The 27,339-nt window shown below is 38.2% G+C and overlaps 2 pseudogenes; one reads left to right on the top strand and one right to left on the bottom strand.

Moving 5' to 3' along the window:
• The first annotated feature begins 16,456 nt into the window (after positions 1 to 16,456).
• Gm30619 lies at positions 16,457 to 19,778 on the top strand (annotated as a pseudogene).
• Positions 20,623 to 21,802, bottom strand: Gm9824 (predicted pseudogene 9824; annotated as a pseudogene).

Here is a 27,339-nt window from a genome sequence, read left to right as displayed (position 1 = left end):
CTGGGGTCATAAACTGGGAATGGACAATTTATTGTAGACCCAAGGACAGAAGATAAAATATTGAATGGATTCATTTCTACAAAATTTCAAAACTACTGAGACACTAGGCCTCTTGACAAAACCATACTAATATATGAAAATAAACTCTTAATGAGCCTGTGGATTATTAGTGACAGATAATATTTAACAAAATAACTAGTCTTAAACAAGGAAAATACCATATATATATATATATATATATATATATATATATATATATATAAAGAAAATAAGAACAGAAAAAAAACTAGTCTTACTATAAAGACATGTTAACACTAGTGTTGTGACTACTTAATCAATGGATGATTTGAATTTATTTTTTTATTTTGTGAACTTTTGAAAAAAGATGCGAAGATGTTCGTGTAATCATGTATTCTGAGAAAGTATAAGAACTATGAAAGACAACAATGAAAGAGCAGAGCAGAGACAGCAGGCAGGCTTCTTTGTATTATGAAGTGGGTTTTTTCGTACCAGCAGGCTTGTTCTTACTGGGAAGGTCAGGGCCTTCTTACAGACTGGGATTTCTTTCCTTCAGCAATAAAAAAGGTAGAAGCTTTTTCTTTTTCTGAGCAACAGGTTGGAAGGCTGAGGCTGATTTCTTCTCCAAAGTGAATGAGCTTTTTCTGCATCGGTGCTTGCTTAATGGAACTTGCTTATGGGAGTTTTGTTCCATCCACAAAATTTTACACACACACGCACACAAACACTTATGTAAGTATTGGTGTGTAGATATGTGTGTGTAAGTATGCATGAGTATTTGTGGAGTGATTGAGACAGATGGTTGATCCTAATAAAAATGAAAATACTGGTATGAATGTGTATATATCTATTCATTTTCTTGTGTAAACATGCATTTGTCTTTCTGTGAGCATGACTTTCTTTTCCTGGTGCACAAAGAGCTAATTTCTCCAAGCCTCCCTCTTCCTCTTGCCTGTCCAGAAAGAAGTGAGTCTCCAAAGTAGGGGAGAAAACAAGTATAACAATTACTCTTTATTTAATTCCTTGCTGTTGCCAGCAGGAATTGCCAAATATTTATCTGTCTATCTGTTTACACATATGTACACATAAAAGTCAAAGTAGACCAGAGCTTCTCATTGGGCATTCTAACTAGCCCCAGAAAATTAAGTTGTGCCTCATAAATAGCAATGACCCCATAAATTGCCCCTCCATATTGTCTGCTATCAGCATGACCCCAGTTTCCAGTGCTTACCCATATCTGATGCCTTTCCAGACAGAACTGGTGCTCTGACAGGTTCCTTGAATATTGTGGTCAGTTTGTAGATCTGCTTTGTTTCCAAAAACTCAGCATATGTGTTTGAGATAGATGATAGCTAATTTCATTTATTTTGCAAACTTACCTCCTAGATTTGAATCAACTAACAGTTGCACTTCCATTGGTTCATCCATAACCGTGTTACAGTGCCTGGAAGTGGTTTCTTCTTTAGTGACTGTGGGGCTGTCTACTGTCTTTTAAACCTAGGTATACCAGCACTGACCAAAATAATCCCAGCTCCTGCTCAGGAAGGGCTCCTGTGTCCTTGCTCTTGCTGTCACAGGCCTGTCATGATTGGTTTGGAATAGATGTTTTGTTCCATTCACCAGTGATCCTAAGATCCTGGGCTTGATAGGGCTCCTGCAGTGTGGAGACTCCTCTGGGGACCATGGGACTGTCTACTGAGTTTTTGCCCAAGGTGGCCCAGAGCTGTTGCTGACCAGAAGGGACCTGAGCAGGTTTCCTGCATCCCTGCTCCTGACACAGGTCCATTATAATTGGTCACAAACAGTCTTAAAAAGCAAATGCTGCAGGTCCTAAAGCAGAGATCTGCCCACAAACAATGGTAATGTATGATTTAGACAGTCTGCTAAGCCAATATATAGGTAGAAAATTAGAAAAATCATCCACACAAAACATTAATGGAGAAATATAAATTTTAAATAACAGCAAAGACTATTAAATCCATGTAAGTAAATCTACTATGACAGCTATCTTCAGATTAAATCAGTCAATGATGATAGAATACATATTCTTATTATTATCACAGGATGATTTTCACAAATATATCAAATTGTTAGCTGTAAAGCATGTCTTAACAAATTAAAAAAGTAAAATAACAAGACACTAGACACTTAAACCATGAATCAAGAACATCTTCCCTCCCTCATCACCTTGCAGTTCCTCTCTCACATCCCTCCTCATTTCACCTCTGCTCCTCTGAGGAAGAGAGTGCCACCCATGGGTACCAACATACACTGTCACACTTAAAACATCACAAAACCAAGAATTAACTAAGCCTTAATGACAGGAAGAAAGAAGGCAGAAAAGTCACAGCAGAAGGTAAAATAACAGTGAAAGAAGAGTGGAAACAATGAGATGAAAAAGAAACTGACCAAAAATGAACCTGGACAGTCTTGAGAGAGAGGAGAGAGAGAGAGAGAGAGAGAGAGAGAGAGAGAGAGAGAGAGAGAGAGAGAGAGAGAGAGAGAGGAGAGAGAGAGAATCAAATAAGTAAAAATCATAAAATAACATACAAAAATATTTTAAAGCAAATAGCACTGAAATGTACAGAAACACTAGTATATTTTCTATATACCAATTCTTCAGAGCACATGGATGCAATGGGCAGTTTTCTAAATACATATAACCTATTACAATTGAACCACAGTGTTATAAATAAACAGATCAATAGCGAGCATATGATGCCAGAGCATTAGGAAGAGACTCCTAAAACAGAAATTTGCAGACCTGATTATTTTACTACCAAATTGTTCCAGACGGTTAGAGAATCAACAGTGATGTTTTTGATGCTATTTTATAATACAGCATAGAGAAGAATTCTACTCTGAGAATCCCTACTACCAAGATCAGGCAAGGACACAGTCACAAGAAAGCAAACTACAGAACAGTATTCCTGATACTAAAATCGGAAAACCATAGGGCTCATTAATTTACTGTCAAATTCTCTTATCAGACTGTTAAGGAATCAACACTAATCTTTTGAGGCTAGAACATAAACCAAGAAAGAGGGGTATTTTATTGTGAGAAGCTATTATTGCCCTACTCCCAAAACCAGGCAATGACAGTCACAAGAAGGCAAACTATAGATATGTACTTGTGGCACAAAACCCCTCAATCAAATATTTACACACCAGTACAAAAGAGTTCTGTGAGTTCTCAAGATATGGTTGCCTGCACATGACCTGCAAAAATAGCACCAGTAAATAAGCCATAATAGGTGGAGGAAAATGTCACAGGGTCACACACATAGATGAGGAGATGAGGAGCCATAGGCAACTGGTAGTTGTTGAAGGAGGGAGAAACAGTCTTCTCTCTTTTAGGAATGAGATAATAATCCTAAGTGGACAGTCTCTCTCTCTCTCTCTCTCTCTCTCTCTCTCTCTCTCTCTCTCTCTCTCTCTCACACACACACACACACACACACACAGAGTCAACACTAACTGTGTAATTGTGTTCAGTTTTGAACACACACCCATGCACATACATACACAGACTTACATATATAAATCAATAATTATATAGAACAAGTAAGGAGTTCTAAATGGAGTGAAAATATTGAGGTGTTAGAGTGAAAAGAAGGGATGGCAATCAATTAACCATAAACTCATAAACTCTCAAATAAAACAGAACAGAAGTCATGACCAGCTTACAGTCATTCTAGAGATGCAAGACAGGTTTAATTTATTAAATCAGTAAATGTAATACAGCACATAGAAAAAATAAAGGGTAAAAATTTTACAGTCTACTCAGTAAATAAAATAACCTGGAATAAAACTCTGCATCCTTTTATAACAAAACATGAAGAAATTAGGCATTCTGTGACCATATTCAATATCAGGAGAGGTACCCATATGAAAAGCCCACAAGCAAAGACATTCTTGTGGGGAAGAAAAAAAACCTGGAATTACCTTCTAAAGTATGAATAAGTCTGGGGCATCTACTCTCACCATGTCTATTCAATGTAATATTAGACATTATGAGGGAATGAGGCAAAAGAAAGTAATAAAATTAGTACTAATAGTAAAGAATGATGCCAAATTGTACCTGTTTGCATATGAAATGATTCTATGTGTTGAAAACCTTAACATTCCAGTTGATTCTTAGAACTAACTACCAAGCTCAGTAAGATAAAATACTAATAGCTTTTCTACTCTCCAATAATAAATTTGCTCAGAACAAACCCAAGTAAATAGTCTGACTTATCATTGTCTCAAAGAGAAACCATGATCAAAGAAAAAAACACAAGACCAAGGAAATAAAAGGCCTCACAAAGGAAATGATAAAACACAGAAGAAACAAGTTTAAGGTATGAGATTATTAGTAAGAATTCCCATTTTAAGATAGGATTAATGTTGATAAAATGACAGCATTACTAAAAACACTGTAATATTCAAGGTGGTCCCCATGAAGTACCACCAACATCTTTCATAAAACTTGAAGAACAAAATTAATATTGACATAGGCACACAGAAGACTGAGAATTGCCAGAGAAATCTTGAAAAAGACAAAAAATCCTGGAGGCATCACAGTACCTTATTTCAAAGAAAAGAAGAGGAGAGGAGAGGAGAGGAGAGGAGAGGAGAGGAGAGGAGAGGAGAGGAGAGGAGAGGAAAGGAAAGGAAAGGAAAGGAAAGGAAAGGAAAGGAAAGGAAAGGAAAGGAAAGGAAAGGAAAGGAAAGGAAAGGAAAGGAAAGGAAAAATAAGAAATCAAACCAAAGTACACCAAACCAAACCAATCCACTACAACCCCCCCACCAAAAAAAAAAAAAAAAAAAAAAAAAAAAGGTAATGTGAATGAACTGAAAAAAAAAAAGGGAAGCATGGTATGGAAAGAAAAAGAAAAAAAGTGCCACAGCCACAGCACAGTGAACGTGCTTGACAAACCAGAAATAATCCTAATATTCTAATATTCTATTAAATCTGGAGCTAAATGACTCTTGAAATAGCTTCCAAAATATGTTAGAGACGACACTCCCATCACGGAACGATGTTGTGAGAACCAGATATCTGCATGTAGAACATTAAAATCAAATCTCAATGTTTAGCCTGTACCAGATCAATTCAAAATAGATGGAAAATCTTAACATTCAGTCCTGAAAGTTTGAACCAGTTAGTGGACACATAGTGGTAATTTAAGAGGCCCACTCATGCACACTATGAAAATGAGAGCTCTCATAAGAAGCCCTTTGAACATGACATGGGTGGAAGATATTTGAGAGGTGAGCCAGAAATAACAATTTTGTTTCATGCTGGGAATACATAGATCAGAAGTCACAGGAAGAGACACAGAGTGCCTGAAATGAGTCTCGATCAATTAACCACATCCTGAAACTGCCCAATCCCTAAAGGTCAGCATTTCTTGTTCATGGTTGACTAAAAGAGGAAGTCCAGCTTGTTCCTGTGGGACAGAATAGGTGCTATTCATTGGCTATGCAAAAGGTTTGCAAGGGCATTGAGGAATCTTCGTCTCTGCATTTCATTGAACTGGAAGTTTAGCTTAAAATAAAGGCAAATAGAATAACTGTTACCCAGAGTTCTCCGGCAAAAGATTATTTTTCCGGAATCATGTGTGGAGTTAGCAAAACTCAAAGAACTTTTTAGATCTTATTGTTTTATCCTGTATAGATCATTTCATATGTATGCATTTTTGTATGTTTATACAAGTTGTGTATATATGTATGTTTGGGTATGCTATAAGTATGTGTGGTGTATGCATTCAAGTATGTACAGATGTGAATTCCTTTGTGTATGAGGGGAGGAGGATAGAGGAGAACGTTAGATTTTCTGTGCATTTACAACGTGATTTTCATTGAATCTGCAACTAGCATGTTGGCCATGCTATGATCTTCTTTATCTATCCTCCACCCCAATTTGGAGTAAAGAATGATGTCAAATTATATTAATAATTAATTAATCAATTGATATATTGAAAAGACTACTAAAAGCAATCTAAATGACTGGCATACATTGGGCTATGCCTGGCTTTTTACATGAGCACTGAGATGAGTATTCAAGCTTGCATGCACGCACAGTAAGCACTAGTACATATTGAGCCACCTCCCCAGCACCACTGTGTGCATTTTTATAGTCATATACTTTATGAATGCAAAACCAATTCTGCAGTATTTATATGAAATAAGTACAATCTGCAGATATTTTATTTTGTGAATATTTTGAACAATACATAACAATTCTCTATTATTAATATATGACCTTTAAAACAGCCAACAAGAGATTCTTTGTTCATATCCAAATTTTTGCCATACTCCATTCTTAATTTGATCTACAATCTGTGAAACAGTCATCTCATTTTGAGTAGTAATGACAGTTAGAAGATTAATGCTAATTAATTAATTGCACCTACTTTTAGACTATATAAAGATACATCTTTCATATAGATAGGAAACCTTGCCTTTGATTGTCCATCAGTACTGGATGGTAGGACCCCACTACTGAAGGAAGCACAGCTTAGGTGGCAAATTACAAATTAACCATGGTGGGAGAGAGCTGGAAGATTTCTCCATGCTCCTTAGAATTCAGTGTACTGAAAGTTGCTGTGTAGGCAACTGGCTGAGATAATTCAGTGATGATAGGTTCCAGCTTTAGACTTTTACATGCTACATCACACACTTGCTGGACAAGAGGTACTTGGCAATGATTGTAATGTGGTAATGAATTAATTTCTGCCTGGATCTGAGACTCCTTCCATAGAAGAGAATTCACGCTGAACATTTTGGTCAAAGGTGTAGGGACACCAAAAGTACTGTGGGCCAATCTTCAATTTTTGTTTTGGCTAAGTAAACATATTGTCAAACTGTTCATAGTTACTTATGCCCATGGCCAAGACTAGCTCAAACTTGGTCAAAATATTTTCTTTTGCAATGAGTATCAGTGAACACAGATACTCATGGATGATGAAATGTTTGAGAACAAATAGAAACCAAATGCTGCACTTTAAACAGGACAACTATATCACCTCTGCCAAGGAAGGGAATGTCATGGACAAGAAGCAGGAAATACTTTAAGAGCCAGAAAATAAGCAGAGGACCATGAAACGCTGTTTTATGTCCATGTTGTGACTGTGGTGCTCATAAAGTCACAATTATGGTTGTCTATGAAGGGTCTGCACAAGACACAAACTTTGACACAGATGTGGAGGGGCTTATGGGGCTCCTCTCAACCAAAGAGATGAGTTAGGTTTGATAGGTCTGCTAAGGTTAGGGAAGTAATTGTTTTCAGAGATCTATCCACTGGTGAGTTTCCCATCTTTCAGTGGATGGTTTTAAACCCATGCCTATACAATTTTTCTGGTGATACACACACATGCACACACACACAAACACACATATACATACACACAGAGACAAATACAAAACATGGGATGGGGACTTAGTGGGTAGGGAAAGAAGTGGGAGCTGGTAGAGGATCAGAAAAGATGACCAAACAGCTACACACACACACACACACACACACACACACGTGCATACACATACAGAGAGACATATAGACAAACACTCACAGACATACATTCAGAATTTATGTACAATTTAAATAAAACATAAAGAATAAAGAATAATTAACAGTATATTCTTTTTAAAAGCCCATTTTAAATGAGTTTCACATGTAGCACTCCTTTTAGTGGGTTTCCCCAAATACTAAGAGAAACAGAGACAGTGTAGCTGATAAGAATTACTTATAATCAGGGGACTGAAGAGACTCAAGGTAATGCCGAAATGTAGGACAGTGAAACATTTTTTTTTTTTATCATGACCTTTAAACAATGAACACTACCCCTGGCCATACAAAAATTTCCTGGGATACAATGATAAGCCAAGGCAAAATACAATGGGACACTGATGCTTGGAGATAAATATCTGGGGTTACTGCGCGGTGCTTCAAATGTGGCACCTTGACAATTGTACAAGCCGCAGATGGAAAGGTCACTGATTCTGGATGTCAGGAGTTTCTCGTGAGAGCTGGCCAAGAGGGAATCATCTGACATACCGTCTCACCTGAAAGGAAGTCAGAAGGTCCCCACTCAGGAAAGCTGTGCACTGTACTTGGAAGAAAGCGAAGCCACATGGCAAACAATAACATATGTGTAAAGAGACATTGTGGATTCCTCCAACACTCATCAACATTCCTACACCACAGGTCTTTAGTTCCAATCTCATTTCTATATGACTATCCTTTCTTCATTGAACTGAAGCATAATTTTTGGATGCTTTTATTTTGTGAAGCAAATTACAGCAGAACATTTGCTTAAATGCATTTTGTTAGGTGATGAAATTTCCTCTGCACAGCATTTACCATGAACAACTTAAAGGGAAGAAAACTTAATTTTGAGTAACTTGATTTGAGACTGCGCTTAGATTCTCTGATTCAACATCTATAATTATACAGACTATCCTGGCAGTGGAAGTATGTGGAGGAGGAGGCTGTTCAATTGATGGTGAAAAGTATACAAAGACAGGGAAGGAGAGAGGCTGGGGACAAGTTAACATGAGGATAGAATCCTTTGAGTAGGTCACACTTCTGAAATTGTGACACAGATTCTCAGAAGAGCCATGCTTTATGGGAGTGAAAATTAGTGCATCAAGAAAAATCAGTTTAAAAACACAATACAACAACAACAACAACAACAAAACTTGTCTGACTGATTCAGACAGTGAAAGACTGAAAGAGCTGCAATAGCTAATTAGGTTTGGGGGGCTAGATGGGGGAAGGGAGCTCAGAAATTCAAAGAGCATATTGGGGTCTGACAGAGAAAGTGGTGGAAGCTGCTGTCAGAAGCATTGAAATGTTAACAGGGCTTCTTAGAAACACTCAGAGTGGGCTGGTGAGATGGCTCAGTGGGTAAGAGCACCCAACTGCTCTTCCAAAGGTCCAGAGTTCAAATCCCAGCAACCACATGGTGGCTCACAACCATCCATAACAAGATCTGATTCCCTCTTCTGGTGTGTCTGAAGACAGCTACAGTGTACTTACATATGATAATAAATAAATCTTAAAAAAAAAAAAAAACACTCATAGTGAGGATCCTCAGCAAAAGCAGTCATTGCTCTTCTCCAGGCTGGGGTGCCTCTCCAGCTCCCTGAAACTGTCCTTTAACACAAATACTAAGAACACAAAAACTAAGACTGTAAAATTGGCGTTTATGAAATAGAGAAAAATAGAATAGTCAGTTAAGCTGTAAACAGGGGTGGGGTGAAACACACTCTCCCAGTGTCCTGCTTTGTCATAGGCCACATGAAAGGCAGTGCTCCAGAAGAGGTTGATTGCAAGAATGTTTTTGGTTTGGAGCCTTTTTTTTTTATTTTTCAAATCATCACTTGTTAAAACAAGATTAGTTAGGGAAGACACCTTGGAGATCAGTTAAAGCAGGAGACAGAGCTCCAATATTCAAGAGAAAAAAGTCACATTTTTATCTTATATCAAATTTCCCAAGGTGCCTTTGAGGGGATCTGTAATTACTTGAGTTATAGATTCAGTAGGAAACCTTGGAAAACACAACCTTTCAAGGGCATCTATCATTGTAGCTGAAGACTCGCCTACCATCCTTTCAGTGGGTGGGGTATCTCTTTCAAAGTTTTCACTGTCTGCAAATAAGAGAAGCTCAGTTTCTTCAAACCCCTCTGAGTTCAAGATTCTACTCCTGTGCTGGTTTCCAATAGCTGTAACCATCATTGCTCCTTAAGGATGCCCTTTCTCAGGCCTGGTGTTTCTCTTAGCTATCAAGTTATAATCTGCCTAGGGAAATATTCCTGGGATTAAGAGTAAGAGCTGGACTTGCACTCCGACTCTCTTATTGTGTCCCCTGGGCCTTTTCGGTTGTCTCTATTTTATCTCCAATGTTGCAAAACTCAGAAGACAAATCAAAAGTTAAGTGCCTGACGTCCCACTGTCTTTTCTCTAGAACTGACAAATCGATGATATAACTCCCCCCCCCCCAGCAAAACTTACATTAGGAAAAAATTAATATCCTTTAAAATAAACACATCATTTTCAGACTGTATCTTACTTAAATATTTTTCTTGATTTACTTGGGTCTTTATGATATAGTTAAGCTTGCTAGATTTTTTGTTATATTTTCACTTTAGAATAATAGTTTAGGACAAAATCATAACATAAAAAATCCTTTGATAAATTACAGGGGTGTGTGGTTCAAATGCCAGGATACATGTAGAGTTCAGGGACAGCATGTAGGGAGCTGGTTCTGTCCTCCTGAGTGGATTGCATTGATTGAATTCAGGTCATTAGACTTGGCAGCAGGTGACTTTATCCACTGAGCAATCTCAGCACACACACACACACACACACACACTCACACACACACATATGCAGTCATGCATGCATGCACTCATGCACACATACAGAGGCACATACACACAAACATACACATATAAACACATATGCACACACACAGGCACACACACACTTTCAAGATAATTTCTAGATTCTCTCTACATTGTGCTGGTCTGTCCTGGAAATCTCTATATAAACCAAGTTGTCTTTAAACTTACAGAGATCCCCCTGACTCTGCCTCCCAATTGATGAGATTAAAGGCATTCACTACTATACTGGGAGTAAAATACATATTTTATAACAACTTTCTGTGAAATTTTTAATAGGTGGTTATGGTCTGCAACATTATAGGAGGAACAATAATATGAACTAACCAGTACCCCCAGAGCTTGTGTCTCTAGTGTCATATGTAGCAGAAGATGGCCTAGTTGGCCATCTTTGGGAAGAGAGGCCCCTTGGTATTGCAAACTTTATATGCCCCAGTACAGGGGAACGCCAGGGCCAAGAAGTGGAAGTGGGTGGGTAGGAGATTGGAGTGGGATGGTGTGGGGGACTTTTGGGATAGCATTGGAAATGTAAATGAAGAAAATACCTAATAAAAGATTAAAAAAAATTTGCTCTTCCCTGATAGTAATGAAATAAGGGTGTTCCAATGAAAACACTGGAAGTGTATCTGAAACACAGGCAAAATCTTATGATCCTGAAGAAATGCCTATTATCTCCTCAGTTAAAGGCAGGGCAGAAGTCTGTATCACTGCCCTCGTTTTCTGTTTTCTTCATCTCTTCACTAAAACACAGCTACAATTCCTTGTTCTAGTCCTTCAACTCCAGGAACTTGAGAGTGTAGCAGGATGAATGAAGGTGAGTACTCATGAGAACCAGACGATTCCCTGGAATAATTTGCTTGCTGAGAACCAGTCTACATGCTCAAGCAATAAGGATTTGGATCATCTTGCAGAACAAGAACTAAGATGGTGTTAAAATATAGCAATTTGAGTTAAGACTTTCCCAACTACATATACCTCTTGTCTTAGCATCTTTCACTTGAACGTAAAATCCATGTAATTACCCTAATGTTGGAGCTGTGGCTGTCATTTCTCTATTTGCTTCTCCAACATGACCACATTAAGGAATATGATTCAATTATACTATCAACTAAAAGGAATTAAATAAAAGCATAATATTACTTGCAATCCAATTTGTTAGCATGTAAACAAAAGTATGACTATGTACAACATACTTAGCCACATACAGCTATACACACAGATTTGAAAAACAAATATTATCTGTATCCACCATTTGCCAGTTTTTAGGTTGGATTATTTATCCAGTCATTTCTATCATTGTCCTTAAACAACCCTAATCATAAATATCTCCTACCAGAGATATCACTTGTAAAGAAGCAAAGTAGAAAACTCAGAGCTCAAGGACATGGAACCTAATGTGGGAATGGATAAGGGTATAAGGTACTATGTAGAAAGCTGTGGCTTGGTTTCAGAATGCTCACATTTTCCTTTCAACCAAAGATAAGAAGCTTAAAATGTCTGGTTTTTTTTAAAGAAGAGAGTGCACAAATCAGAAGGCAAGATTTCTCATCTATTAATGTCAGAAATGTAAATTAAAACCACTTTGAATTTTACACACACACACACACACACACACACACACACACACACACACACACACATATGCTCATGCTATTCTGAAAGTAGCCATGCTAAGAACAGTAATTTCTATTGAAATCAGAACAAAAAAAGTAAAAATGAAAAGGGCCACAGATTTTGTCAATGAGTTTCTTGGAGGAATTCTAGGGGGTTGACTGAGTTTTCTGTTAGACTCAGAATGACAAACAGTCACATGGAAATTGTTATCATGACTGTGCCATGCAAAATTACATGAATTACATTATTTTTATTAAAAAATAAAATTGAAAGTTTGTATCACTGTATATTTGAAATGGAAGAAAATCCTATGACTACAAAATGGAATCTGGAGGTTTTGCAAATTTAGTTAATAACTTCTCATGTATAAGAGATGAAATAGACCTTTCTGTTGGCAGTGCCAGCCCTGTGCCATCTTAGACACAAACTAGGTGGAGGGTCCCAAGGTCGCCACAGGACTCTCCACGCTGCAGGTACCCGAGCACACACAGGATCTCGAGTTCACTGGTGAGTGGAATGAAAAAATCTGTTCCAAAAAACTCGGAGGGTCTTGTGCCAGCAGGAACAGGGACAAAGGAAACCCTCCCAACCAGTAGCTGGGATTCCTTCTGGTGGCTCCAGCCCTGTGCCATCTTGGGCACAAACTCAGCAGGCCCTAGCACACTCAGGATCTTGGGATCACTGAGACCAGTCTACACAGGAGAGCACGTGGGTGGCAGAAGCAGCAAAACTTCTTGGACAGGGTCCCTTCAGACCTTCATCTTCAGCTAGGATGTAGAGCTGAAACCCAGACCCCTGGGCACCTTCCTCATCAAAGGAGAGTCTGTCTCCAGGAAGGGCTCTGACCCCAGGACTCAGGAGGTGGATCTGAGCTCCAGACTTCTCTGCACCTTCCCTGCAAGAGGAGAGCTTGCCTGCAGAGAGGCTCTGACCACTAGGACTCAGGAGGGAGTTAACTCCCAAGAGGCTAACAGAATCACAGGAGGAACAAGCTCTTGCCAGAGACAGCTAGAACATCTAACACCAGAGATTGCTAGATGGTGAAAGGGAACACAAGAATCTTACTAACAGAAACCAAGACCATCATCAGAACCCAGAACACCCACCACAGTGAGTCCTGGATACCCCAACACATCTGAAAAGCAAGAAAAATGGGCCAAGCTGAAACTGCTTAAGAATGATGGCAGCCTTTCTCCACTCCTGTCTCTAGCTGCATATGTAGCAGAAGATGGCCTAGTTGGCCATCATTGGGAAGAGAGGCCCCTTGGTATTGCAAACTTTATATGCCCCAATACAGGGGAATGCCAGGGCCAAAAAGTGGGAGTGGGTGGGTAGGGGAGCAGGGGGGGAGGGAGGGTATAGGGAACTTTTAAGATAGCATTTGAAATGTAAATTAAGAAAATATCTAATAAAAAAAGAGAAAAGAAAAAGAACAATGGCAGCCTGGCACTGAGGAAGAATATGAAGACTCCAGTGGAAATGTGAACGAGAAGATACAAGAGGATCTGAAAAAACAAGGGCTGCTCTGGTACTTGGTCATGCCTGGGCTTCCCTGAGAAGCCTGGGGAAAGTTTTCCCAACCAAATGTTCTTAAAGACTTTTTTGCTATGCAGTATCTACCTTGTAGAAACCTCGCAGATGTGTGGGGGAAAAAAAGACTCCCTGGAGTCTTAGAAGCTCACCCATATTTGTAATTAAGATGATTGCTACAGTAATAAAAGTTAAAAACAACTGTGAGGGGCCAAGAGTGGCTATTGAACAATATAGAATGATACAGTACTGTTTAGACTATCTGCTTCACCTTGTAAAATTTACATTCCATCTATTAGAGCTCAAGGATGCTCTCACAGCATATTACCTAATATTTTGGAATTCTAATATGAACACCTGTATTTGTTATGAACTTGATTCTATCTTTTAATTTTATATTAGGTCAGTATACCTGTGGTTCACACTACATATTTGTTTGAATTATTGATACTGTAGATCTCGACTTAGAATTAGAGGCAGAAATCTATTGACATTATCTCTAAATCAAATCAAAAGAAAACAAAACAAAAAATTTGCCTATGTCCCTTTATGCTTAGCAATAAATATAAGTATCATCTTGGAAAACAGTTATGAAGAATTGGAGGTAATCACATTTATGTTTTTATTTAACACTATGAATATTTGGGTGTTATCCTTCGGTTTAATTGGGCAATCACATTTGTATACAAAATATGGGGAAAATACCCAACATATCTATGTGTAGATGTGAACAAGTGTGACAAAAAGAGACACAGGAAATGTGAAGGAATAAGTGCAAACTCTCCCTCTGCATATCATTAGCCATCAGTCATCTGCAGACCTAAGTTATTTGATGCTTTTAGAGGAGAATATATTCAATCTTTATTACTATTATTAATTCATCATTATTATTAATTCATTGTAGTCATTACCATAGTCATCATAATTACTATTAAAAGAAACAATGGCTCTAGACTATGGAATTGACAAATACTTCTAGATAAGCTCCCAGCAGTATGGGATCGAAACGCAAAAATAGATTAATGAAATTTCATAAAATTAAGACAGTTTTGAAGAGCAAAGGAAGAAAACTTGAAAAGAGGCAAATTAGAGAATAGAACATCTTGGTGTATCATCCATTCCGAAAGGGTTGATATCTGGATTATATTGGAACTCCAAAAATCAATAGTAAAACAATACCATATGTGAAAATAGGTCTTGCAGATGTGAGCGGGCTAAAGGCAAAAGTGTTGAACATCATTAATAATGAAGATATTCATAATGAAAACAAAATTAAGATATTACTATTCTTAGTAAGAATAGGTTTTACAAGAAATACAGAAGTTTCTCAGAAAATTAAGAATAGAACTTCCATATGGTCCAATAATCCACTAGTGTGTACATAAAAAGTGACAGTCTGTCAGAGACCTTTCTCTTCATATGTTTATGGTGACACTATTATTAACACCTGAGAAGTGAAAACACCCTAAATGTCCATTAATTGGTGAATGGATAAAGACCATGCAGTAATCATACACAGTGGAATGCTAGTAGGTAGGAAAAAAAAAAAAGAAACCTTGTAACTTGTCACAAGTTGATTTGGGTAATGCTTAATGAGTTCCAGGACAGCCAGGCTCAAAAAAACAAAAACAAAAACAAAAACCAACCAACCAAACAAAAAGAATCACATATCAGATGACAGAGCAAGTCATCTAGGATAGGCAGAAAGTCACGGTTAGGTAATAATAAAAGAGCTTTTGTCCTTGTTTAACTTTACAGTCTAGTCTACTGATAATGTCCAGTCCGTATAAGAGCAGGATATGGACATGTACATTTGCTCAACTGCATTATTTCATTGCTGTTCTTCCTCTTCTCCTGTCCTGAGTGCTGGAAATCACACAGCAGGCTTCAAGCACACTAGGTGGATGGGTATAGCACCAGATAACTGTGTAACCCCAGTGTCACTGGTTCCCTTAAGATTTTAAGAATAAAAATGTAAGAAAATTACATTTATTTCTAATCAAGTAATTCAGGGATTATTCATGGTTCTAGAGTTGTATGGCCTTAAGTATTATCTTTGCATTCTGTAATCCTTAAAACTAGTGCTGTGGGTTTAAATATCAATAATGAATTTTGGCCATTGTGTGTATTACAAATGTCACAATATGGAAGAAAATAAAAGACCTATGTACTTTATTTAAGGACATAATCAAGAAGTTTTAAGTCTTTTTAAGTTCTAAGTGTTGAAACTTATTTACATAGTATTATTATTTTATATTTATTTTTATTACTATAAAATTATTTTGGCAAGGGAAAGTATAAATCCAGAAACTTAGGTTATTAGATAACATTCTGAGAAAAAATGAATAAATGCTGAGAATTAATTAGCTGACTATATTTTTTAACAATATGGCTTTATTAAATTGGGATAATTTGATATACTTAAATTATTTTATTTGGAACAGAGAGGTGTACCATAACTGTGTCACATTTATTTTTTTAGTATACCTCTTAACATTACTATAAATGTCAGTATTTTCACATTGAATTATTCAATATTTTTCATGAATTATGGAAAGACATTTTTATGAAGGGGAAGCTTCTTAATCTAATGCCATAGATAATGCAATTTATAATTACAATGTACACTGTAAAAGTCCTAGAACAATTTCTTCATTGACAAATAGCAGTATCCAATATCTGAAAAGATTTACCTTTTATTCAGTATCTGATACACTGTACTGTTGATAGAAAGGTGACAGAACTTCATTATCTTTAATACCAATCACCAAGATACACATTTCTTCTTCATTGGCATTCTGTCTTGAAAATAGAACAACTCACTTATAAAGAGAAAAGAAATCCTGGCTTCTTCCTTCCTTCTCCAATAAAGCCTAGATACACTCCTGGCTTCCAGTTTTGCACCATGGCAGTCCTGGCTTCCTGGGTCTGGGAACTGGCTGGCTGCTTCTCTACAGCAGTAGCAGAGGTTTCTAATATCTTAGCTCCATATCCTACTTTATGGGAAGACAGCCCTGAGCAGTTGAGTGTCTAAAGGATGGAGCATGGGAAGTACATAGCTAATCCGTGGGTACTCAATGATAGAATGGGGGATGTACAGAATCTTACTGAAATAGACATATATTTTGTAATATATGATCCAGAAAATAGCCAAAATCTTCTGTGGGGATTGCCTCTGCAGTTTGGATGGTGGTATCAAACAGGCAATAAAGGCACTTATTCTCCTGTATACCAATCCCGATGTATTAGGAAAACAGGATTCTTCTTATCTTATACTACTGTCTAATTTTCTGTCAACTTGACCCAGGCTGATATCATCTGAGAGGAGAAAACTTCAGATGAGAAAATGCCATCATATGATCAAACAGTATGCATGTCTACAGGTCTCTTACTTAGTCAGTGATTGATATGAAAACATTTAGCTCATGGTGCATGTGCCATCCCTGGGCTCATGGTCCTGGACTCTGTAAGAAATCAGGCTGAACCTGCAATGAAGGAGAAGCTAAGCACTCTTCTAAGGTCTCTGTGTCAGTTCCTGCCTCCAGGTTCTAGTCTGATTTGAGGTCCTGCCTTGGCTTTCCTCAATGAATTATGATCAGTGTAAGTAAGCTAAACCTTTCCTTTCCAAGTTGATTTTGATCATGGTGTTTCATCACCATGTAATAAACTGTAAGATGCCCACACATGTCCCTTTGAAAACTGATTGTTTTTGTTTACTTTTTAATCTCCTCATAATATTTTTTTCTTCTATTTGTATTTGTCAGTATCCACAAATTTTTCCTCTGTGGTTTTATTGTTACTACCAAACACTTCAATAACACATAGACTTAAAAACTAGCCATAAAGACACATTCTTTCTCTAATTTGAGTATTTTCAAAATAGTTACTACACCACTGCTAACTACACATTCCTTCCTGTCCCTATGAACAGACATTCATTAGAAATAGGAAGTTATTATATTTACCTTGATGACAGTCTTAATTAAAATTGCCTGATCATAAGCATAAAATTACAAATAAGTCACATGTACCAACTTTATAGATTGTTAAAAAAAGGGTCAAGAATCAAATGTTTGGTGTCACTGAAGAAAAGAAAATAATTTGATTGAGAGATGAGAAATAAAATGTTAAAAAAAAAGGTGGTAAGTAAAATATAAATAATTTGAAATTTTTTTTCCTATGAATTAAATCCATGTATTTAGCTGTTTTAGATGGGCATGATAAATACACCTGTGCCTTCTCTGTCCTCTAGGTAAATTAGCTGATCCCACTGGACAGACTATGGCAATGAACTGAAGAGAGTCTGTTTCTCCGTGGACACTTGGTGGGCTGGTAGGTTCTCTTCAATAACAATATTTGACTTTTACTTCAAAGAATATATTTAACCTGAATTTTAGAGTAAGAGACAAAAATCAAAACAGCACTGCTCCTTTTTCTCGACTTCATCTTATACCAGTGACCTCGATGGCATGTGGCAGACCTGACCAGTTAAATGGGATACAATACTGTTTAAGGATGTAGTCAGACTTTTGACAGAGAAATTGAATCAAGGAACTACAAAGATCATAGCCTCTAGATAGCAACACTTTTGGGGATATGGCAGGTTCAAGAGGAACACAGAATGTTTGCAAAGTAAGACTAAGAATGTTTTTCATTTTTGCTCAAAATAAAGATGCTAAATTCTGAAACTCACAAAGCTGCCAGACTAATACTTTGTTCGGGTAATTTCTAATGAAGGCTTTAATTATGTATGCAATACTGGAAATAATTTGAATAAATATAATTCTTTCATGTGTTTTGTTTGAAATGAATTACATAGAACTGTATCTGAGTAATTCACTAATGATTATGAATGACACTGTTAAATTTTACCTTTTTGGAGTGACTCAAATGTTATGAACCACTGGATATTTTTTCTCACACTAACTTGAGTCATTCTTTTCAAAATTGATAAACAGACTTGTCAACAGCTCTTGAGTTACAATTTAGTCTGATTGGCTTGGTATTTTGGAGTGTTAAGAATCAGTATAAACCTATTACCTAACTAACATAAAATGCTTAAAACTGCAGGACTTGCTCCTCTATCATTTCAAGCCCTGTGACTCCTATTAGATTGCCAGTCAAAAGTTCTGGCTTTAGAGAAATAGGATTAAACTATTTCATAATATTCTGTATAAAAATTAGACTAAATTGTAAAGTATAAAATATTCATTTCCAAATCTATAGTTATGTTTATATTTGATGAAATCTACTTATGCTTTATATTTTATAGTTATGCCATTATAATTTCATTGAGAATTTATGTACTATTATGAGAACAATTGGATAGATTTTGTTTCTTTTCTTTCTTATTTAGTGAGTTGAAATAAAATTGTCATCCAATCCATTAAAATTACCTTTTTAAAAATATGATAATATGACACTTCAGTATGTATATATGTACCTATGTTTATAGGACTATTAAATTATAAGTTGATTTTCTACAAAATTTTAGTTGATAATCTTTATCAGCATTCGGGATCTGTGAATATCCCTTAATGACTTAATGATTCCTAAAACCATGCTCTGTGTTTTGTTACTGGTTCTGAGTCTAACCAGCCTCTTGTTTTTACAGATATAAATTATTATCTGAGTGTGATACCTTTCCTTGCTGCTGTTGATTCTGGAATAACAGGCATATCACCAAACCAAATCAAGATCCTGCCACCAGCCAAGGATCAGATGAGGTTTTGTTATAATATTTCTGGCTGTCAATCTGCCTTTTCTGAAACAATGGAGAGACTTATTTCAGATTTGTCGTTTAGGTTTTATATCACACTCCTCATACATGCTAATAGAATGCTCATTGTGAAGGTTTTTAGCGAAAGACTATTTTTTATTTCTTGTATACTTTTCTTAATATTAAAATGCAAATTATACATAGATATTTTCTCATAACTGATGTAGAAATATAGTGCATGCCAGAGAAACCCACCATTCTCATTCAGTACTAACACAAAATTCATCTGTTATCAATACAAGAGGAAAAAAATAGCACAAATGACAAACATGGAGACCCTTTTAGTAGAGAGTGAATAGGAACGTGACATTGAGACTTTAGGCCATTTGTGACATATTACAAGAATTGGGGTCATAATCTTGTTTTAGATAAGTCTGTCATTGAAAGTGAATTAATAACCACTCATCTGTACCTGTAGTTAGAGCTAAACCATGATGTGTTGTTCTGAACAAACTGATGGCCAAAATTAAATACATTGGTCAAACAGAGAAGAATCGAAAAGTTAGTGATTTACTGATTTTTAGATGGTTAATTCATTGCTTTTGATATACTTTAATTTTCAACATGTTCTGATTGCTTTGAACATTTTGTGAAAAATGCATTAGTGTTGACAGCAAAAAAAAATGAAAATAGCCCTGTCAAGTACAAAGCAGGGATACCCCACAGATACTTGAAGTTCATTTCAACGTGATAATATGCTTTACTGAAAAGTATTATTATTTTATTTTCTGTTATCACTAGGAATGGCATGGAGCGCTGGGGGCCAGCCCCAGGGCGAGGTTCTTCTTTCTTGTAGATTCTTCTTAAGGTAACAGAGAGGGAATAGCCTCTGTAGACGGTAAGACTTTGTCTTAGGAGATATTTAGGGTTGTTATATAATAAAATGTTTACTTATTTAAGTCTAAGTTACCATGCTATTGTAACTGACCTGCCTTCTGTGTTCCTCTGTATGTCCAGATCATCTGTTATCTTTCAGATACATACACATAGAGAGGCAAAGGGAACAAATCAGTCGCTGTAGCTCCTAAGGAAGGCAACAATTCAGCTGGTAGAGGTTTGCAGAAGCAGAGCTGGTTCCAATATGAGGGGGACTCAGGGCGAGGAGGGGCAGTCCATTACGTGAGTGGGACATTTTAAGCAGTGGGTACCTTGCTGACCTGAAATCATGAACAGTCAAGAGTTCAGAGTCTGCCTATAAATCCCATAGTGCCTGTGGTATCAGTGGTCTCTCAATGTTCTACCATGAGTTTTGCTCCTTCATATAAGATTCTTTTTTTTTTTTTTTTTTTTTTTGAATGCAATGCCTTTTTATTTGTACTTGACAAGGAGGATCAACACACTCGGCAGCTCAGATGACTTTTGCCTACCCCACTGAGAAGCAAGGGGCTTAAGAGGGTCTCTCTCCACAGCAGCACTGTTCTTTAGACACTTGATACCTACGCAGCCACCTGATCTGGACGGTCAGGGCTCAGCTAAGATGGGAGTCTTGAGTTGTCTCAGTTGGGGGACAGGGCCCTTAAAGACCCCACTGTGCCCGGTTCTGGACAGTTTCCTTGTTCAACCACTCACAGACACCACCAGCTCCAGCTCTCCTCTAGACCTGATCCTGGCGGAATGTTTCCTTTTTCAGAGTTGCTCTTTTTATATCAACAACAGAATGACTCCATCAGAACATTAGACCCCTCCCCAGACGGAACCTAAACTCAATCAAACAGAACCTGGGATGGGACTATCCAGAATCGTAACGGCTGGCAGCAAGAGGGAAGACACCCTAAACCTCTATCCTAGCACAGCTAAGAACTCCCAATGAGAGGGTAGCAAGGGGGCGGGGGGAACAGCATGCTTTACACAACTTAACAAGGCTGTGGGGGCCCCTGTGCAGCACCCCTACTTCCCTGACAGCTGCTCGTACAGCTTGGGCACATAGTCATCCCACTTGGCTTGGTAGCACGTGCCCGCCGCCGGGGCTCCCAGGTTATACTTCTTTCGGAAGGTCTCCACCTTGAACTTGCCGCGATTGTCTCCAGACTTGTTGCTGAGAATGGGCTCGTCGCAGCTCAGCGGCTGTTCCTGCTCGTACACCAGCCAGACGTAGCGGTGGAGACCTGTGCCACTGGGAGGCCCGGAGCCCACATAATCTGAGAGGACAGTGCCACTGCTAATGTCGTTACCCTTCATGTTGACCACCAGGAAGTGGTGCCACTCCCTGAATTTGGGATCCTTCCTGCTGGGAGCATTGGGGTCTGTGAGGACCAGGGTGTAGAGTTTCCCAGGATCAAGGCCGTCCCATGAAATGCTGCTGGGCCTGTTCATAACCTGGGTGGGCGTTAGCACTTTGCCCAGCTCGTCCACCGTCACCCCGGCGTAGTCGACCCGCAGGGCGTGCTGGGGCGGCTCGTCCACCTCCTGCAAGCACAAGGGCCCGGCCCACTGGCTGATGTCGGCGGCCATGGCGATGGAGAGTTGGAAGGCACGCGCACGCCGAGTCCTGAGCGCTGTTAACCTGTCATATAAGATTCTAATGAGTTATTTTGTTTTGTTTATTTAACCATTTGGTGGTTTGATGTTTTCAATAATTTTTATGCCTAATATTTCAAATATGGTTTTGAGATGCCCATTTGTCCACCTGTTCTTAACTTAAATTGGTAAGTCTGTACAGGGGTATTTTTTTAATCTTTACTCTTTTTTTTTTCTAACAGTTCAATCATTATCCTGTTCCCGTTCTGCCCTCTGATAGTTCTTCATCCCATTCCTCTACCCCTGTCTTCAAGAGGATGTCCCCATACTCCTGCACCTACATTTCAGACCCCTTCAGGCTTCCCCACTTCCTGGGGCCTCAAGTCTCTAGGGTTAGGTGCATCTTCTCTCACTCAGGCTATATTAGGAAGTCCTCTGCTGTATATGTGTAGGGGGCCTAGGACATACTATTCTATGCTGCCTGGATGATGGCTCAATGTCTGAGAGATGTTGGGGATCCAGGTTAGTTCAGACTTCCTTTGGGGTTGCCCTCCCCCTCAACTTCTTCCAGCCTTTCTCTAATTCAATCACATGGTCCGCAACTTCAGTCTTTTGGTTGAGTGTAAGTATCTGCATCTGTATCAGTAAGCTGCTTGTTGGGCTTTTGGAGAACAGCCATGCTAGGTTCTTGTCTGTAAACACAACATAGCATCAGTGATAGTGTTAGACCTTGGACCCTCCCCTTGAGATGGGCCCCAATTTGGGCCAATGATTGGATGACCTTTCCCTCAGTTAACTGACATTAAGCAAATGGAATAACTATGGCCACTGGATATTATCTAATGCAAGTAAGAAATATTTTGGGTGGACAAGCACTCATATTTTTTAAGTATTTTCTAGGATCATTATCGTTGACTATATGGGAAAGTGTCATGAGTACAAAATTTGCAAGGGAATTGTTTCTAAAAGCCTTTGAAGAGTTCCTGGGAACATCTCTTAAGACATAAAATTTTTAGTGAATTGTTAACCTTTGACCACAAGCAATTAAAAATAACAAATATGATCCTAATTAACTAGAGCTATGATTTGCATGTTTTTTTTTGCCTAATGTTCATTTTTTAGCATTTTCTGCATGTATTCTTAGTATTGAATTTAAATTAATTTTGCACATAAACTCATAAATTTTAAATTCTTCAACAGTTAATCTTAAGATATAAAGATACTGGTCAATGACAAGGAAGCCAGAAAGAAATCATTAAACTGACATTAAGTTTCGATGGCTGCTTTGATTTTTGAATATAGAATGATATAGCTTACTGATGTTTAACCAAAACCCAGAACATTTTGAAATCTAATATTGACATTCAACTTAAATATTTTAATTTCATAAAACTTAATTACAAATAGAGTTGACCCACTTAATCAGGTTTGAACTATGATTTGGTAAGTTTATAAGTGCTTCTTAGCGTTTTCCTCATTGACACATATTTGTAAAGAGTCCTTTGGGGTAAATTTCTCACAGTTGTACCCTATTAGAGAGAGAATACACTGGATAGACTTGATGGTTTCCAATATTTTCTGTCTCACTGTTTCAGGCCCCTTCAGAGTCTGCTCATAAACCAGAGTTAATGGTTGATAAACTATTGCATTAGTCGTTATGATTCTCACCACAACAACTTCACTACTCCATATCAGTGTTTTATATTTGTTGCTTTTCTTCTCCTTGGACCAGAATACATGGCAGAGGCAACCTAAGGGAAAAGAAATTTTATTTGATGTTTTACAATTTCAGAGCACATTATCCAATATGATGGAGACAACATGGTATCTCCTGGCACAAGAATGAGTGTCTGATGCCTCTCACTTGGAGTAAAGTGTGGGACAATAAAAACATGAGACTCAAGCAGGAAAACGTTATAGCTAAGTGTCTGTATCTAATGACTCAACTGAACCAGCTGGGCCACATGACTTCAAAGGGGTGTCATCAACTAGAGACTACGTTTTCAAATACATGAGCTTGTGCAGGAAATATCACATTAAATCTATAACAAAATCAAAAGAATGATTGTGCAGGAAACCAAATCATTCTGTCAAAAAATAAAATACAAGAACATCTAAGAGGTAGAAGGAAACTGTTCTCTAGGGAGGACTATTGTCAGCTGCAAACCAAACATGTAAATTTTCTGCCTGATGTCTCATGTGACCATCTCTTTACTATGAACGCTTTTCAGGACTCTTATCTCCTATAAGAAAGAAAAAATCCTTTCCTCCACACACTCTTGACTCCTGACATTATAACAATATCACTAGGCTTGAACGTTGTCTTAGAGTTTCACTGCTGTGAAGTCACATCATGGACAAGTGAACTCATATAAAAGCCATTATTTAACTGGGGCTGGCTTACAGTTACAGAGGTTTAGTCCATTTTCATGATGGTGGAAATCAGGGCACTATGCAGGCAGACTTAGAGTTTAAAGGGCCAGCAGTTCTACATCTTAATCCTAAAACAGAGAGAGTCTGTGTTCTGCAGTCAGCCAGCAGGAGGTCCTGATTCCAGATTGGGCAGAGCTTAAGCATAGAAAACCTCAAAACCCACCCCCATAGTTACACACACTTCCTCTATCAAAACCACACCTATTCCAACAAGACCACATATATTCTAACAAGATCACACCTCCTAATAGTGCCACTAGCTGTGGGCCAAGCATTCAAACACATCAGTCAATGGGGCCCAAACCTATTCAAAGCACCACAGATGTCATTGGGAATGCACCTCTCTCACATGATCTGAGGCTGGTACAAATTACACATGAAACCATAAGACTCTGGTTGATGACTGAAAATGGGATCTGAATCCTATCTTTTGTCCAGGTAAAGCTATGGCATGCCAGTATGTCTGAAGGTCATGATGTCATTATATTCATACAGTCTTCTTCTTTTTTTTTTAAGCACAAAGATATTCCAGTATCTTCTTCCAAAGTGTCATTTCAAATGGGCCTCATTGAGGATCACAAGTATGATGGAGCTGAGACAAGTCCTAGGTAGTCACTTCTTCTAAATCTCTCTGTTGTTTGAAACTGGCTAAAATATTTTTCTTTTGCACTGGCTCCTCAATACTTATCATTTCCCGTAAGATCCACATCATTCCAGTGAGTATCTCAAATCCAAGAGGAGGATTCAGCTATGGGGAGAGAGTCCTTGAGAAATGATGGGAAAAATAGTTGTAGCAGAAAAAAAAAACATAACATGTAATAATCTCAGGTATTTTGGAAGGAGGAAGCCAGATTATTTTAGATGATTAAAAAATAGAGTAATACTCAAAGTTTTGTAAAGATTAGAAATGAAATAAGCAGACATATTCTTACATAACCACAAATGGAGCACTGCTTCCTGCCCAACATCTCATTCCTCAAAAGTGATGCATGGCTTTAATCACCCATCATAATGGTATATTGTGTAAAGCCAGCAACTATACCTTGTTCAGGACTGTCTCTGAATAAACTAGATTCCATCTACTGATTTGTATCGCCCAAGTCACTGTAAAGAGTAAGCAGGATGGATCTTTGATTGCAGTAAAGGCATGGCCTCATTCTCAATCTAAATTTTACCATAACTTGTTGGGAACTGAAATGAGACAAATTGTTATGAATGACATGAGTCTTGTCATTTGCTACCTAGATGAGGTCCTTGAAGTTGTCAGGTGCATTTTGTACCTCAGTTAATTTATTGTTAAAATGGAAATTATAAAGCGTACTTTTCAAGATTATTTGGAAGAATAAAAAAACTTAAATATAAAGAAATTATTATTTTACTCAGCATATGGCTAACAGCCACAAAGAGCAATATTTTCCACAAGAATCAAATTGAGAGATGAATGAAAACTAACCCAGTATTACAGGAAAAATATCTGAAGCAAACCAAGATCGTGAACAGTTGTTTTGTTTTCTTAGGAACTCATAGATTTAATTGTAGCAATAGACAATGTAGCAATGCCTTCCTACAGCAGGTAAAAAGATTTCATATCTGTGATATGCTTCTTGAGAACAAAATCCTCGTATTACATAAAGATAGTAATATAATGAAATAGCAACATGACTCAGACATGAGGAGGCAAAAGAATTTGAACACAGTAGCACTAGCATTTATAAATCAGTCAGCATCAGATAGTAGAGGCACGTTACAGAAGTTTGAAAGATTAGGGGAAGAGTCACTGAGAGATTTAGTGGAGATTGCAGAGAAGGTATACCATAATAGAGAAACTAAAGATGAAAAGAAGATTAAAACACAGAAGATATTGAATGGAGATCTGGCCAAAGTCCTCCTGGATAATAGTAATCTGGACCAGAGAGAAAGAGGAAGCACCAGCTCTGGAATATTGCTGAAGGGAAAGATCCTAGATGAGGTCGCAACTCTTAGGTAAGAACCAATGCACCTATTGTAAAGAGAAAGAACATTGGGCTAAAGTATGCCCAAAGAGAATGCCTAAGACTAAGACTACAATCACCAAGAGAGAAGAAGATTGAGAGAGTCGGGACTTGGACCTCCTCTCTGAGCCCAGGGTAACCCTTAGTGTGGAGGGAAAGCCTCTGGGATTCCTGGTGGATACTGGAGCTCAACATTCAGTGTTCATAAAGGCTGAAGGGCTGCTGTCTACTAAGAAGTCCTGGATCCAAGGGGCCACAGGTGCCAAACAATATTCACGGATGACCCAAGGAACAGTGGACTTAGGAATGGGAAGGGTAACCCATTTGTTCATAGTCATTCCTGAGTGCCCCTACCCCTTACTGCTCCTTCAGTCCTTTCCCTAACTCCTCCATTGGAGTCCCAATGCTCAGTCCAATGGTTGGGTGTGAACATCAGCATATGTATTTGTCAGGCTCTAGCAGAGCCTCTCGGGAGACAACAATATCAGGCTTTTCCAGCAATTTCTTCTTGGCATCAGAAATAGTGTCTGGGTTTGGTGTCTATATATGGGATGGAACCCCAGGTGGGGCAGTCTCTGGATGGCCTTTCCTTCAGTATCAGTTTCACACTTTGTCCCAGTATTTCCTTTAGACAGGGGCAATTCTGGGTTACTTTGGGACAAACTTTAGCTGTAACGACTCCCTCATGCAATTGAAGGGGTATTCAAACAGCCTCCTGATTGGTGGCTCAGTAATGCCTGCATGATTCATTATCAGACTTTACTAGTTAACCTTGGCAGAGTTACCTTCCAGTAGCCTGTTTCCGTGAACCCTGAGACTCTCCTTCCTGACCCTGATTTCCATCATCCACTCCACCAATGGAGCAAAACCTCACCCCAGGTACATGCCACGGAGCAGCCCAGTCGGCTGTGTGGAATCAGGGTTTCTGGCAGGTGGCCATGGAGCCAGCAAGAATTGACAAACAGACACAGAAACAAGAGTGTGCTGAATCTGAATGTAGTTTGTCCACCAGACTTTTAATACAAAAGAAAAACAAGAAAGTCAGGCTAACACATCTGCCAAGTTACACTGACACACACACACACACACAAAAAGAATGTATACATGAAAAGATGGTGGGAGCCAGGC

This window comes from Mus musculus, chromosome 10 (assembly GCF_000001635.26).
Source record: "Mus musculus strain C57BL/6J chromosome 10, GRCm38.p6 C57BL/6J".
Taxonomy (NCBI): domain Eukaryota; kingdom Metazoa; phylum Chordata; class Mammalia; order Rodentia; family Muridae; genus Mus; species Mus musculus.
The sequence above is the reverse complement of the archived record's forward strand: the minus strand, read 5'-3'. Positions and strand labels throughout refer to the sequence as shown.